Source organism: Xyrauchen texanus, chromosome 6, assembly GCF_025860055.1.
Source record: "Xyrauchen texanus isolate HMW12.3.18 chromosome 6, RBS_HiC_50CHRs, whole genome shotgun sequence".
In the NCBI taxonomy this organism is placed as follows: domain Eukaryota; kingdom Metazoa; phylum Chordata; class Actinopteri; order Cypriniformes; family Catostomidae; genus Xyrauchen; species Xyrauchen texanus.
The window spans coordinates 1,774,851-1,792,127 of NC_068281.1; the positions used below are offsets into that span (position 1 = coordinate 1,774,851).

Sequence of the window (17,277 nt, forward strand, 5' to 3'; positions counted from 1 at the left end):
CAGTCACCATCTGCCTGCTCTCAACACTGCTGTTGACGATCCTGTCTTCAGGCTTTGATAAAGTATCCTAGCGGCTGGAGATGCTCGCTGCTAGCATGTAGATGAGAGCTGTTTTGACTGCAGCATCTGTCGCTGGATATATCGAGAAGGTGATTTATGAAGTAACCTTGACTCGTAGAAGATTTTACACATTTGGACATGATTAAAAAGTATGAGCTTTCATGAGAGTTAACCTAAGACCTTGTGAACATGAAGGGATTTGAGAGAACACCCCGAAATGGGCAGCTCCAGAAGCCCAAAGAGAGATAGTTGTAGGCCAAGGCAGAGCTGCTGTACAATTAGGGGACCGGGGAGGATCAGGCGGATGGCCCGGGGGCCAGGAAGGTCTCTCCTGGAAGGGAGTAGGGTCTGGAGGTTTGGGAGGTGGCTCCAGGAAGGGTACGGTGGTTTGGGAGGTGGCTCTAGGAAGGCAACTGGCTGAGGATCAGGACACCAAGATGGAACTGGCAGGGGGGGGTCAGGGGGCAGAGCCACAGGGGGCGAAGACCCAGGGGATGGAGCCACAGTTGGTTCAGGGAGTTGAGTCTCAGGAGGCAGAGTCGAAGGTGGAGCAGGCAGAGCTGCAGGAGGATCAGCGAATTAAGTCTCTAATAGAGTGGGAGGAGACATTGGAGAAGTCTCAGGATAAGTGGGCAGAGCTGCTGGAGGATGAGTCTCAGAAGGAGCAGGAGGAGCCTCTGGAGGAGGAGCCTCAGAAGAGGCGGACGGAGCTGCTGGAGGAGGAGCAGGCAGAACCGCTGGAGGAGAAGTTTCAAAAGTGGCGGTAGGAGCCGCTGGAAGAGTCATCTCTAGGGGAGTGGACGGGACCACTGGAGGAGGAGCCTATGGAGGAGCGGGCAGAGTTGTGTAAGACTCTGAGGGCGGAGTCACCATGACCTGGGGGGAACAGGGGAACAGCCTCCATGGCCTTGGGCACTGGCAGTGACAGGGAAATGACCTCCGTGGTCCTGAACATGGGCAGTGACAGGGGAACGACCGCCATGGTTGTGAGATGAGGCTTCCAACACTGGCTCTGGGATGGACGAGGATTGCAATACTAGCTCTGGGATGGACGAGACTTGCAATGCTAGCTCTGGGATGGACGAGGCTTCTTGGATGGACAAGGCTTGCAACGTTAGCTCTGGGACAGACGAGGCTTGTAACGTTAGCTCTGGAATGGAGGAGGCTTGCAACGCTGGCTCTGGGATGGACGAGACTTCTGTGATGGACAAGGCTTGCAACACTAGCTCTGGAATGGAGGAGGCTTGCAACGCTGGCTCTGGGATGGACGAGGCTTGTAATGTTAGCTCTGGAATGGAGGAGGCTTGCAACACTGGCTCTGGGATGGACGAGACTTCTGTGATGGACAAGGCTTGCAACACTAGCTCTGGGATGGACGAGGCTTGTAACATTAGCTTTGGGATGGATGAGGCTTGCAACACTAGCTCTGGGATGGACGAAGCTTGTAACGTTAGCTCTGGGATGGAGGAGGCTTGCAACGCTGGCTCTGGGATGGATGAGACTTCTGTGATGGACAAGGCTTGCAACACTAGCTCTGGGATGGACCGAGGCTTGTAGCGTTAGTTCTGGGATGGAGGAGGCTTGTAACGTTAGCTTTGGGATGGATGAGGCTTGCAACACTAGCTCTGGGACAGACGAGGCTTGTAACGTTAGCTCTGGGATGGACGAAGCTTGTAACGTTAGCTCTGGGATGGACGAGGCTTGCAACGTTAGCTCTGGGACGGATGAGGCTTCTGGGACGGACAAGGCTTGCAGCACTAGCTCTGGGATGGATGAGGCTTCTGGGACAGACAAGGTTTGGAATGCTAGCTCTGGGACGGACGAGTCTTGCAACGCTGGCTCTGGGATGGACGAGGCTTCAGGAAATGGCTCGTAGACTGTGGCAGGCGTGGGTGCATTGAACGTGGAAGGCGTGAGAGCGTTGTCCATGGCAGGCATGTGTGCATTGACAAGGCAGGCGTCGGATCATTGATGGTGAGCTCACAGTTGGTCTGTCTTTGAAGGCTTGTTGATGTTAATGTTAAAAAAATTATTCGCCTATGGAGAAAAACTATGTAATTTTTACTTTCAGAACCAGACTGCACTCTATTAATGCAGCAAGTTCTGGGACAGATGAGGCTTGCAATGCTAGCTCTGGGACAGACAAGGCTTCTTGGACGGACAAGGCTTGCAATGTTAGCTCTGGAACGGACAAAGTTTGCAACACTAGCTCTGGGACGGACAAGGTTTGCAACACTAGCTCTGGGACAGACGAGGCATGTAATGTTAGCTCTGGGATGGAGGAGGCTTGCAACGTTAGCTTTGGGATGGATGAGGCTTCTGGGACAGACAAGGCTTGGAACGCTAGCTCTGGGATGGATGAGGCTTCTGGGACGGACAAGACTTGCAATGCTAGCTGTGGGACAGTCGATGCTTGCAACGCTGGCTCTGGGATGGACGAGGCTTCTGGGATGGACGAGGCTTCAGGAAATGGCTCGTAGACCGTGGCTGGCATGGGCTTGTTGACCGTGGCTGGTGTGGTCACGTTGACTGTGAGCTCACAGTTGGTCTGTCTTTGAAGGCTTAGAAGTTATTGTTAAAAAATCAATTCACCTATGGAGAAAATAGAACCGAACTGCGCTCTTAATGCAGCAACTTGCAATGTTGCTCAACAATCGTAAAACAACTCAAATCTGCTTCATGTTGTGCACCCAAAAAACAAGTTTTTCCTCATCTTGACCTGTTTTGGATGCATCCCGCTCTGCAGTTTCCTCATCATTCTTGTGTTTAAATAACATCCTGCCGCACAAATCTCTATATACAGTATACAGCACTGTCATTCCGCCCAGTCGTAGCTGTTTGAGCCTTGTTAGTCACACGTGGATCTGTGCACGGTCTACATGGGACGTATTAGTGAGCGCAAGCAATGTTGCTAATTAATCCCATAAGCGACGCTTAAAAGCCACAGAGTGCAAGAGCATGTACCAACCCACTGGCAGCGATGAGGGCGAGATGCCGAGTGTGTTCGCTAATCTGGGTTTAATGCCTGAACAGCAGCAGTCATATCCACGTCTGTGGCCCTCGCATTATAACGCTGAATCTGCTCCATACGCCTAATACCCAGAAACGCATGTTTCTGCAAACAAATTGCTTAAATATGCTGAGTAATATTCTGCATTTGCCATTAAATTGGTCTAGGCCCAGTGCCCCAGTGAAAACCCCTGTTCTAGAGTGATTTGTCTAAATATGACTTCTTTATAGAAATGAGGAACTATCAATATTTTCTGTATATTTTTGTTGAATACATTCATTTCTGTTTACAGTGGACATTGTAGAAATGTAGGGAGCTTTTTCCCCATGTTTGTTTTGTGAAGAAATGGTTGGCATATACTGTATAATATATATGAACACACAATGTGACAGCAGAGATATGGAAAGATAATGACATTGTTCATCTGTGAAATCTGGTTTGCTTGACTAAACCAAGGACAAATGTGTGTGTTCATGCCCATTATTACTGTAAAGTCCCTTACGCCATCTCGTTCCCTTTGATGTGCACTAACATGCTCAGAGTCACTAAACACGCACACACATACACGAACACGTTCACCTTGAGCAAGGTGAGAGAGTATGAATATAAATCAGTAGCAAAACTCGAGAGCTTGCATACTTAGATTTGAGAACTTGTACAATAAATGTTTGTACTCGTAAATTGAAATTACACTCACGGCACCGATGTGAAAACTTTTGTACTTTAAAGTAAAGTTTTCATAAGAGAGAGAGAGAGAGAGAGAGAGAGAGCATTCTTAAAGCCCTCACGTGTCATACCGAAGAAACCGTGAGAATGACATTGACTCCCACATCTCTTATATGAGCAAATACTTAATCTGATTTTTGTATGCAATGATATATTTATATGCAACAAACAACAGTTCATTACTATTGATGATATTTCCACAAATACAGTTAGATGTAACATGGTAATTTTATGAAGAAAATGTTAGGTGCTTGCCTGTTACAAAACTCAACACTGTGATAATTGAGTGTTTTGAGTGCTTGTCAGGGCATGTTCTGGCTGTTTGTTAGGTGGTTGCTAGGGTGTTTTGGGAGGTTATGTGGTTGCTAGGGTATTTTAGCTTGTTAGGTGGTTGCTAGGGTGTTCTGTGTGGTTGTTAGGTGGTTGCTAGAGCATTCTGGATGGTTGTAATGTGGTTACTAAGGTGTTCTGGGTGGCTGTTAGTAGGTTGCTAGAGTGTTCTTGATGGTTATCATGTGGTTGTGTGGGTGTTCTGGTTAATTGTTAGGTGGTTGCTAGGGTGTTTTGGGAGGCTATGTGGTTGCTAGGGTATTTTAGCTTGTTGTTAGGTGGTTGCTAGAGTGTTCTGGTTGGTTGTTACAGTAGGTGGTTGCTAGGATTTTCTTTCTGTTTGTTGGGCAGTTGTTAGTGTGTTTTGCGTGGTTATTAGGTGGCTACTGGGATGTTAGCTGGTTGTTAGGTAGTTGCTAGAGGGTTCTGGTTGGTTGTTACAGTAGGTGGTTACTAGGATGTTCTTTCTGGTTGTTAGGCAGTTGTTAGTGTGATTTGTGTGGTTAATAGGTGGCTACTGGGATGTTAGCTGGTTGTTAGGTGGTTGTTAATGTGTTCTGGCTGGTTACTATGCAGTTGCCAGGGTATTTGTTTTGGTTATTAGGTGGTTACTGGGATGTTAGCTGGTTGGAAGGTGGTTGCTAGAGTGTTATTTATGGTTGTTATGTGGTTACTGGGGTGTTCTGGCTGGTTGCTAGGGTGTTCTGTGTGGTTGTTAGGTGGTTGCTAGAGTGTTCTGGATGATTGTTATGTGGTTACTAAAGTGTTCTGGGTGGCTGTTAGTAGGTTGACAGAGTGTTCTTGATGGTTATCATGTGGTTGTGTGGGTGTTCTTGTTAATTGTTAGGTGGTTGCTAGGGTGTTCTTTCTGGTTGCTTGGGTTTTATAAATAGTTGCTAGGTGGATACTAGGGAGTTCTGGGTGGTTTCTAGGGTGTTCTTGCTGGTTATTAGATGGTTACTGGGATGTTCTAGTTGGTTGGTTGGTGGTTGCTAATGTGTTCTAGATGGTTGTTATGTGGTTGCTAGGGTGTTTGTGTTGGTTGTTAGGTGGTTGCTAGAATGTTCTGGCTGGTTGATAGGGTGTTCTGAGTGGTTACTAAGGTGTTCTGGGCTGGGTGGTTGTTAGGTGGTTGCTAGAGTATAGTATATGGTTGTTATGTGGTTACTAGGGTATTCTGGCTGGTTGCTAGTGTGTTCTGGGTGGTTGTTAGATGGTTGCTAGAGTGTTCTGTATTGTTGTTATGAGGTTACTAGAGTGTTCTTGGTGGTTGTTTGTTGGTTGCCAGAGTGTCCTTGATGGTTATCATGTTCTGGTTAATTGTTATGGGATTACTAGGGTGTTCTGGATGGTTTTTAGGGTGTTGTGGTCAGTTGCTAGGTGGTTTCAAGAGAGTTCTGGGTGGTTGCTAGGGTGTTCTGTCTGGTTATTAGGTGGTTACTAGAATGTTCTAGCTGGTTGGTAGGTGGCTGCTAATGTGTTCTGGCTGGTTGTTATGTGGTTGCTAGGATGTCCGTGTTGGTTGTTAGGTGGTTGCTAGAATGTTCTGACTGGTTGTTCTGGCTGTATGCTAGGGTGTTCCTAGTGGTTGCTAGGGTGTTCTGAATGGTTATGTGGTTACTAGGGTGTTCTGGCTGGTTGCTAGGATGTTCTGGGTGGCTTTTGTTGGTTGCCGGAGTGTTCTTGATGGTTATCATGTGGTTGTGAGGTTGTTCTGGTTAATTGTTATGGGGTTACTAGGGTAATCTGGCTGGTTGCTAGGATGCTCTGGATGGCTTTTGTTGGTTGCCGGAGTGTTCTTGATGGTTATGTGGTTGTGAGGTTGTTCTGGTTAATTGTTAGGTTATTGCTAGGGAGTTCTGCATGGTTGCTAGGGTGTTCTGGCTGGTTACTTAGTGGTCCAGAGTCCTGCACCCTCAAGTCTCTCTGATATTGTAGTCTCTAGATATGGCTCAGGACGTTTGATGAACTTCAAAATCCTGCTTTGACTTGAAAAAAAAATCCAAATTCTGCATATTAAAAATTGAATGATAAGTGGTCCTTAAAAAACAATTACCTCCATATCTCCAGATACACACCTCACTCCAGGAGTCTAAACCCAGAGAGGGCCGATCTGTACGGCTGGCTTCCAATCCAATTCCCAATACTGCCGAGAGATGTTCAACACACCGTCTATGTTCGACATATTTTCATCCCCTAAAGCTGCAGTTAATCACAGAGGCATTCCTCTGGGCCCGGCCGCAGCACTCACGAGGTTAAATGGGGCCGCGGCGAGGTGCTGCAGTCTGTTCAGATGTTATCAGTTCATGCCCGCTGTTGATGTTCATGTGCTGTTCTTAATTTGTTTATGAGGTCCCAGTGCACTCTTCACCGTATGCCTCGCTGCATTCACAGTGGTGGAAAGGTTAGAGCGCCTTTGTAACTTGGTTTCACCTTCAGCCTTGCTGTGAAGACCTTGGTGAAATAATTTCATCATTATAATTCAGCACAGGAAACACTGCACTCCCTCCTTTTCTTCAGAAAAAGCACAAATCTGTGTTCCAGTGAGACACTTACAATGGAAGTCAATGGGGTACATTTTTAGAGGGTTTAAAGGCAGAAATGTGAAGATTGGTCGTCATGGTAATGAAGTTGTAAAATTGTCTATAACTTTACACAATTGCTGATTGCGGTTACGTCAGATGGATAAAGCCACCGAACACTCAAAGTCACTCGAGTTTGCTCAAATATTGTAATGCACAATAAGTAATACATAATATAAATAGATTATTTGTGTGTATATGAATCTTCCCATGTATTACGGTACTCGCCACTTACAGTACGTAGGCCTACGATTGGCTCAGACCACTTCTTGACTTTCTTTTAAAGCCCTACTGTGGAGCAGAGCGGAGGGTGGCGGGGCCGGGCTAGAATGTCGCACGCCCGGTCCCCAATCGGCCTGATGGGGCGCGCGAGGTTCGAGAGAGAGAGAATTATGGGCATGTCTGTCATGTGTGTTTCTATTTGTGTGTTTTGGTTTATGTTTTCATTAAATTATTATTTATATTGACACGCCGGTTCTCACCTCCTCCTTGCCCATCCTAACCCCCTTACACCCACATAACTGCCAAAGTTTAAAACCCTATTGGTCACAAATCACAAAACGTGTTTACGCCTGTATTAAGCTCTGCGCGCTTGTATTCAGACCTGAAAAGTGTCTTAATACCAGGTGTGTTTGGTGGTTTTTGGAGGACACACAGTAGCATTGAGTGTGTCCTTGATAGTCAGGGACGTGTGTAACGCTGACAAAGAAACTGTTTGTCTTGTGTTTGAGTGGAGTCAGAGGAAACGGCCTGCAGCATCTGCTGCAATCTAATTCATCAACTTAATCTTCACTACACATATAGTACAGTATAGACACAGTACATACAGCGAGGGAAAATAAAGTCACTGTGTGGGTACAGGACATGGCGAAAGTGTACACCACGCATCTGGACATGTGATCGGTTATAACACTCTTCTTCATCATTTGATCATTAGGCTATTTGATTAATAGCTGCTGATATGATCGATAGACAGTGAACGTGAATATCTCTTTTGCTTGCTTTCATATGGCGGTAATAGCAACTTTTGTGAATGATCCGCAAACTGTAACAAGCCATAATGTACATAAATAATCAAGAAGCACTGCGAGTTTGAATCCAGGGCGTGCTGAGTGACTCCAGCCAGATCTCCTAGGCAACCAAATTGGCCCGGTTGCTAGGGAGGGTAGAGTCTCATGGGGTAACCTCCTCGTGGTCCCTATAATGTGGTTCTTGCTCTCGGTGGGGCGCGTGGCGTGTTGTGCGTGGATGCCGCGGAGAATAGCGTGAATCCTCCACATGCGCTATGTTGCCGTGGTAACGTGCTCAACAAGTCACGTGATAAGATGCGCGGATTGACGGTCTCAGAAACGGAGGCAACTGAGATTCGTCCTCCGCCACCTGGATTGAGGCGAGTCACTACGCCACCATGAGGACTTATGGTGCGTTCACATACAACATTAAAAAACTTGCTCGCTTGAGTTTGACCGCTGGATTAAATTTGTGTTTAAACTCACGTTCGCGCGAGTAACGTGAACCCGCAAGTATTTCCAATACTCTTCTGTAAAAGGACAGGAGGCGGGGCTTCTACGACAACTTATATTTCTGCCATCGACCATGGCCGATATCACAACGATTGCTTTCGCGACAACGCGGCATGCGGATATTCCGCTCGAGTTGAAAATTGTAAACTCGCGCGAACAAGCGAATGAAGCGATTTCTCCTTTTCGTTTCGCACCTTTCGCTTCATTTGCGCCGCCCGCCGCGAATTTGCATCTATTCGCGTCTTTTGCATTACTTTGTATGTAATCACGCTGGGCGAAACGCTCAATTCACGTTGTATGTGAACGCACCATTAGAGCACATTGGGGAGAAAATCCGAAAACAAAAATTTAGGTTATAGAAAGACACTTGTAAGTCAATGGTGCCAATTTTTGGAAGGTTGGGGAAGCTTATAATATTATAGAAGCACTTACATTCATTCATTCTATTAAAACGTATGTATTATATCAGCTGTAAAGTTGTTGTTTTTACATTAACTTTAGGATTTCAGGGTTTGTCGACATTACATCGTCATGTTGTAAAATTGTCTATATCTTTCCACAGATGTGGTTAGTAAGTGATTTTATGATGGTAAAATCATGTTAACACACATATTGTTCACGTCTTGTGTCTGTACTTTTGAAACAGTATTTTAATGTTTACAGATTAAACCCCATTGACTTGCATTGGAAGTGTCTCACTGGAACACAGATTTGTGCTTTCACAACTGACTGTAAAAAACAGAAAGGATGTTAAAAGAGACGTTATTCAATGACAAATGGATTGCGTGGATCTCGTCTTTGGACACTGATCTATTTACTCTCCGGCGAGAGAGACATTTACCAGACAGCGGCAAGTCAAAGATAGTTTTGGTTGCTCAAAATATGGCCTCATATGCCAGTGATTTACTCCCATTGTAGAATGTAGAGGCATTCTGGACGCTTCTGGATCATTCATCACACTGGAAATGGAATTGTGGAATACGGAATGCGCATTGTTGCAAATGTAACGGTTCAAATGTTCTTATTTGCACAGTATGAAATGGAATGAATGGGTGTCATGATAGAATGCCACGTGGAAGACACTTTATATCATCTGTCAAGCCTGGATGCACACATTCTCTCATGCTCAAATCATCTATAAATGTCACCGTACGCTCCAGAGAATAGATAAAAATCATTCTAATGTGCTCAACAACTCTTGCAGGAACGGCAGCACACTGCTGCACAGACTGAAGGGTGTTACTCTCGCAAACATCTGCCCCTCGATCCTTTCATCTTCAAGCGGCGCCTCAGACTTTCTGTTCAGCCTCCGGAGAGATCCAGTTCCTGATAAATGTTACCGACAGTCACAGCGGCCATCGGCACACACCCACCATCAGTTAAATACTCATCAAGAGTACACTAGACCCTGATCATGCTTCATGTTCACCCTTTTTTATTTCAGCCATCATTTATGTGTTTTGGTCAGTATTTCATCCTATTCACGAGTAATTTACATGAGTATTTATGTAAATTATTCCACCTGTATATCAATGCACCTTGTGTTATAATATATTTCTATAGTTTATTTTTGCAACAGCGCTCTTTACTCATCTCACTCGCTGTGCATAGAAAGGACAGATTCGGTATTCCTCAAAATGTGAACAGATATGCTAAATTAGCCAAATAAAAGCTTTAACAGTGTTCAATATCTCTGATAGTTGAATTCTGAAGGGTGAGGGAGGAATGTGGCAGGGCAGAGGGTGGAGCCGGGTCATAAATAGGGGGGGTGGGGGTACTTCCTGTAACAGTGTAGTACCCCCCCAAAAACACTGTAAAATTTGAAAGACAGGGTAAAGGCCAACGCGGAGCGGCAGTGAGAGAGAGAGAGGAGAGACTGAGATTTAAAAAAAACAGTTACTCGGCAGTTCTCCGATACGCTGTAGCTTGTTCCTCGGCCACTCCTGCACCCTCTAACGGACGACAGCCGCGCCTCTCCGGGCGGATCGGAGGCAGACCTCCAACCCCTGGTGGACGGAACGCCCCACCGCGTTCTCGGGGAACAGAAGGGGTCTGCCCTGGCCCTGGCAGCGGTTCTCCCGCTCCAGGCGGTCGGCAGCGAGCCCCTCCCCGCTCGCGGTCGGCGGTCTCAGACCCGCTGCGTTTCAGCGGCTGGTAGGTGGCGACTCCGCCCCTGGCAGCGGCCCTGACCGCTCCAGGCAGTCGGTTATGAGCCCCTTCTCCCCTCGCGGTTGACGGCCGTCATCCTCTTCCAGGCGGCTGGGCTCCTCGTCCCCCAGCAGATGGCCGCGGCTGCTCCATTGGGGTGGACGGTAGTGGCGAGAACTCTACTACGGCGTATCCCTCCTCCTTCCCGGATTTCGGCACCAGTGTAAAGCAGTCAATGGAAAGGAGGAGGCGAGAACCAGCTTTTCAACATAAATAATAGTTTAATAATAAACTGAAACAAAAGACATAAACGCACACACGACAGACATGTCCGTAAACTATCTCTCTCTCCCGCACAATCCTCCGCAGTCAACCTTTATCCCTCTCGGAGGCTTGATTAGCCTGATAAGGGACCGGGACCGGGTGTGTATGATCACGACCCGGCCCCGCCCTACTTCCGCCCTGCCACGACAGGGTTGGACATTCTCATTCTAGGGAGCATTTAAAGGGTTAGTTCACCCAAAAATGAAAAGGATCCCATAATTGACTCACCCTCAAGCCATCCTAGGTGTATGTGACTTTCTTCGTTCAGCTAAAGACAATCGGAGTTATATTAAAAACTATTCTGGCTCTAAAGCTTTATAATGGGAGTGAATGGTACCTTAGATTTTGAAGCCCAAAAAAACTCATCCATCCATCAAAAAAGTAATCCATACGGCTCCAGGGGGTTAATAAAGTCCTTCTTAAGTGAAGAGATGCATTTGTGTAAGAATAATATCCATATTTATAATTTTATAAACTACAGTCACTGGCTGCGGTAATGGCCGTCCGCGCATTCACGAGAGTGTCGAGTTCTGGCGTTGTCACAGCTGCTGGACACCGAGCACCCACAGCCAGGGCCCCGCGATCGCAGCCTCCCCTCCTTCGCGTGCCCGGCTGCGCCACACCTATGGCCCGCCGGTTGTGGCGAGTCTCGAGGATGGCCCAAGAGGTCGCTAACCTGCCCTATGCCGGATTTGTAGAGCAAGGTAAGTGCTTTGAGCTCCCCCTCAGCACAGCCGCCTCGGGTCGAAGCAAGGCTCCCAGATGCGATGTTGCCTGCCCCCCTTCACGTCGTCACAGTGGCTGGCCAGGACCATCCGACTTGGCTACGTGATTCGGTTCACCAGGTGCCTGCCCTGGTTCAACGGCGTCCGCTTCCTCTGATGAAGGACCTCCTTTCTCAGGGCTGGGGCACAATCTGGTAAGGTAAGAACATGTAGAGTTTCTGAAATACAGAACAGCTGGCCGGGTGTATCGCTTGCTTTTAGCGCCCCCGCAGTAGAGTTCACAAAGTCGTGGTCACTGGATGTCCTTCCTCCCTAGCCCTATGGTTCGTGAACTCGGCGGAGTTCGCAGCCAGCCCCACTATGTGTCTAATATGCCCTGTACTGGTATAGGTGCTCCACAGGTGCCGATTACTCCGGTAACCCTTGTGGTGTATATTCTGCGGGACGGTCTCCCTGTCGGCGGACCCGCGTCTCCCTTGGGCAGAGCATTCTCTTCCCCCGGTCACTGTGGGAAGTGTTTGTAGAGTCCCACCTACCACCGCGCCTATTCCATGTACGGCTGCTGAGCCCATGTGTCGTATTGCCACATGTTGACCTCCCCTTTTGGGCAGGATGTGGTCTCCACAGGGTCTTTTCCCCCTGAAAGAATAGGAATGGAAAAGAATATCTTCCCCGATGCGTATGATAGCATTAGATGGCCCCAGCCAGATCTAATACTCTGAGAAGAGAAAACATAGAGAGAAAAGTCAATGGCAAGTCCCATGCTAGTTACGTCGCACCCCCCCCCCCCAGGGATGTGGGGAACTACATGACGTCTTTTGGGGCTTGTTGGGAGGTTATGTGGAGTCTGATGCACCTGCTATTACGCACGTTTCAGTGGCTGGTAGGCGACTCCTCCGCCCCTAGCTGCGGCCCTGACCGCTCCAGGCAGTCGGTTAGGAGCCCCTTCTCCCCTCGCGGTCGACGGCAAATCCCATGCTAGTTACGTCGCACCCCCCCCCCCCTCAGGGATGTGGGGAACTACATGACGTCTTTTGGGGCGTTGGGGGAGGTTACGTGCAGTCTGATGCACCTGCTATCACGCACGCAGCAGCTTGCTTGCACCCGCATCAGCAGTTCACGTAACACGGTTCTATAGGGACCCCTAGTGTCACTACATTGACACAACGTCGAGTGAGTGACAGAAGAGGAACGTCATGGTTACTCTCATATCCTCTGTTCCCTGATGGAGGGAACGAGACATTGTGTCCCTCTTGCCACAACACTGTACTAGCCGAGTTCAGCTCCTTTTATACCCATATCGCCAATCTTCATTGGCCTTTCCTCAAAGAATGGGAGGTGTTCGGGGCTCTCGAGCGACCCCCTAGTGGTTTCATTTCAGTTTGGATGCTGCCTTAGGGAGTAGCTGCCTATTTAGTCAGTATACAGCAAGGCAGCACACTCGCTGTTGGGACAGAGCGACAGTCTCGCACAAAACCAGGATCTCACCTCCCATCTGAGGTGTAGAATCGGTTATATATCTCTGTTTCAGGCCCTGGTATGTGTTTGCAACTTGCAGTAATTGACTTACAAAAACACACCTACCCTGAAACATATTCACTGCAGTGAAAAGTGTGACAACTAGCCCCGGTGTCCCATATGGCACTGTGTTTGCTGAAGCAGAATTTCAAACATACCATTACTAAAGCACTCCTCAGCCCCGTCTTTCTCTAGTTGTTTGGCATCACAGATTCTTCTATCCATTTATAGAGAGATTGATAGCACATCTCTCTCTCTATCTCTGTCTCTGGTTTGGCCGTGTGTGATGTGGTGGCAGTGTGCTGACCTGTGCAATGATGCTCGGGGTGGACAGAGAATCAGCTCATAAATCACAGAGCATGAAACGGGCTGGGGGCGATACACTCTCCTCTTTGCTGATACATCAACCGGGCGGGACATTTCACAAGCCTGAGGAAGACAGAGAGGCCGAATACATTTTTAAAATACAGTTTTTTATATTTGTTTAATTAGTAATGTAATGTTTGATTATTGTATTTTATCGTTATATTTTTTCCTTCTCTCTCTTGTTTTTTTTAACTGTAGGACTCTTGCTCAAATATTAGTAAATATAAATCAATGTGGGTGTGACACTTATTTAATAATGTTAATATATATATTTGTTTTAATTATATATTTATGAGGTCACAACCTCCAGAAACGTATAAGCAGCTCTTTATGCATCCAGATTTAATGCAAACATTAAATTCATTTTCCACTTCAAGTGTTTCACGAATGAATGAAGGATTCAACAGATATTTGAATAAAATCAGGTTTTGCCAAATATTCCCCATTAACATAAATTAAATCAGGTCAATCCACAAAACCCCCCGTCCCTACTGACCAAAGTGACTTTCATTAGTTCTGAAGCTCAGAGCAAGTGTCCTGCAGAACAGTGTGTGTGTGTGTGTGTGTGTGTGTGTGTGTGTGTGTGTGTGTGTGTGTGTGTGTGTGTGTGTGCGAGAGTGTTTGAGTATGTTTGTGTGTGTGTGTGTTTGAGTATGTGTGTGCGTGTGTGTGTGTTTGAGTATGTGTGTGTGCGTGTGTGTGTGTGTGCGAGAGTGTTTGAGTATGTGTGTGTGTGTGTGTTTGAGTATGTGTGTGTGTGTGTGTGTGTGTGTGTGTGTGTGTGCGAGAGTGTTTGAGTATGTGTGTGTGTGTGCGAGAGTGTTTGAGTATGTGTGTGTGTGTGTGTTTGAGTATGTGTGTGTGTGTGTATGTGTGTGTGTGTGTGCGAGAGTGTTTGAGTATGTGTGTGTGAGTGTGTTGTGTGTGTGTGAGTGTGTGTGTGTGTGTGTGTGTGCGAGAGTGTTTGAGTATGTGTGTGTGTGTGTGTGTGTGAGAGTGTTTGAGTGTGTGTGTGTGTGTGTGTGAGTGTGTTGTGTGTGTGTGTGAGTGTGTGTGTGTGTGTCTGTGTGTCTGTGTGTGTGTGTGTGTGTGTGTGTGTGTGTGTGTCTGTCTGTGTGTGTGTGTCTGTGTGTCTGTGTGTGTGTGTGAGTGTGTGTGTGTGTGTGTGTGTGTGTGTGTGTGTCTGTGTGTGTGAGTGTGTGTGTGTGTGTGTGTGTGTGTGTGTGTGTGTGTGTGTGTGTGTGTGCGAGAGTGTTTGAGTATGTGTGTGTGTGTGCGAGAGTGTTTGAGTATGTGTGTGTGTGTGTGTGTGTGTGTGTGTGTGTAGCTTGTTTTTGCTCTGTTATGATGATTAGACTAATTGGGATGCTAAACTGTGTACGTTCTTTTGCGTTCTCTGAGAAAGGGCTTTCACGAACACCTTCACGAGGGCCAATAGACTCCGACCAACAGCCAAAACGCCAGCAGCACTCAAAACAACATGAGTGTGAGACACGCTATAATTAGGACATGAACAGAGTTCACAAAAACAGCCCTGTCAGATTCTCCTTCCAACCACCCAAAACTGAGATAATCTGAGAGCGATTCACAAAACTGAAATAAAATATATTCTGTACTTGCAGCCTCATGCTAAAAAAGGAAACCCAGTTGTGGGATCTCTATGACACTTTGTGTTCACGCGTGGACTCGCGTGCTCTTCAGGACTCCGCTCCTTTACATCACAAGTGCAAAGCTTTTTCAGTCGAGCAACCGCGCAATTTAATCACACTCGAACAAGCTTGTAAGCGTAGTTGATGATGTAATACAAACATTAAAATGAGTCACGCACTATAGTAAAAGTGTTTAGATGTCATAAGACAGCATTGTGTAAAGGAACAGAGTGGACAGTAAGTGTTTATGCACTGATAATCTACCATTTTTAGTAAATAAACGTCATTGTTGCGCCTCTAGCGTTCATTTCACCTGGGAACTGCCGCAATACATGTATGAACCATTGTAAGGGGGTTACGATGGGCAAGGAAGAGGCGAGAACCGGCTTGTCAATATAAATAATAATTTAATGGAAACTTAAACCAAAAGCACAAACATAAACACACACATGACGGACATGCCCGTAATTCTCTCTCTCTCGAACCGTCGTCACCGGCCGCCTTTATCCCTCGCGCGCCCCATCAGGCCGATTGGGGACCGGGCATGCGACATTCTAGCCCGGCCCGGCCTCGCCCCCACCGCTCCACACTCCTCCCGGCGTTACCTCAGGCCGGGGTGCCATCGACATGACCTACACCCCCGCCCCCCTCTCTTTACCTGGGGAGGGGCGTGCTTTGCGCCCAGACAGGTCATCCCCGCCTTACTCGACCTGAGAGGAGACAGGAGGGGAAAACAACAACAAAAAAACACTAAATCGGCAAGGGAAAAGGACAACATGGTGCGACAGAGAGAGAGAGAGAAGAAGCTCACTCACCGGTTCTCTGATGTACCGTCGCGTGGTCCTCGAACACTCCTCCACACTCTCCGGCGGACGACAGCCGCTCCTCTCCGGGCGAACCGGAGTCAAACCTCCGACCCCAGCGGACGACCCTCCTCTTTTCTGGCGGCACCAGGGACATTCCTCCCGGGTTTCGGCACCAATGTAAGGGGGTTAAGATGGGCAAGGAGGAGGCGAGAACCGGCTTGACAATATAAATGATAATTTATTGGAAACATAAACTCAAAAGCACAAACATTAAAACACACATGACGGACATGTCCGTTAACGATCTCTCTCTCCCGCACGATCCTCTGCAGTCAGCCTTTATCCCTATCGGAGGCTAAATTAGCCTAATACGGGACCGGGTGTGTAGGATCACGACCCTGAAACAACCATATACTGTGCTCCACCCTGTAACCTGTATAAGTGTGTCAAATAGAAATGTAATGTGCTGCCATCCATCAGTGTGACTCCAAGCCCCGCTGAGGTTGAGCCAGACTTCAAGAGTGTTTGACTTGGCCGGCGTGAGAATCAGACCCACTTGGCTGGGATTTTCACTTTAATATCCAAGCGACGTGGCTCGACACCCAGTGACTCAACCTTTAACTGTGTGCAAGCAGAATAACACTGCAGCTTTATGCATTAATAGCACCACATTTATGTAACTCAGGTTGTGTATAATCATCCACAGGCACACATACTCGCATTCAGACTCTTTGTTTGGCATTTCAGAAGCAATTGAGGGGGGGCACATCCTTGTGTCTGCTAAAATTACGTGACCGGCTAAGCATACAATGAGTTCAGTGAGCTGAGAAATTAGCTTATCATATGCAGAACGCAACGGGAACCTGTTCAGGATGGTGATTTCCCCTTTTTAAGCTATTAGGTTGACATCACCGGATGTTTTGAAGTTGCTCTCACAAACATCACAAAATAGTGGCTCTAAAAGTATTTGGAAACTTTAAGTACACTTAAAAATGTCTGAATATCATTGCATTAGAATACTCTCTACTTATTCGGCCAGTATGTGGTTTGAAGTTGTCCTGCTGAGAACATCCCAGACGGTGCTGGATGGCAGTATATGCTGCTCCAAAATGTTTACATATCTGTCTGCATTCACGGTGTTCTCACAGATGTGCGCCCATGTACACCCATGTGTAACAGTGGCCGGTTCGATTCACGTACGGAGCGGGTAGAACAGGAGCGTCACACATCACATGGGCACTGACACACCTCTGGCCCATACAGACACTGGCTTTTGGACCTGATGCTGATGACAGCTTGGATGGTCCTTTTCCTCTTTGGCCTGGAGAACAATGACCTCTGTATTTTTCTAAAACTATTTGAAATGTGGACTGTGTTCTACTTTCCATCTAAGATGAGACTGAGCCCAGAGAAGTCGGCAGTGCTTCTGGACAGTGATGATGTACGGCTTCTCCTTTACATAGTAAAGTCTTAACTTGCATCTATGGATGCAGCGGCAAGTGGTGTTCAC

At 47.2% G+C, this 17,277-nt stretch overlaps 1 protein-coding gene across 1 annotated transcript in view; it reads left to right on the forward strand.

Moving 5' to 3' along the window:
* Window positions 1–17,277, forward strand: part of LOC127645776 (leucine-rich repeat and immunoglobulin-like domain-containing nogo receptor-interacting protein 3) — a 41,714-nt gene that overhangs the window by 19,026 nt on the left and 5,411 nt on the right. The window lies entirely within an intron of this gene.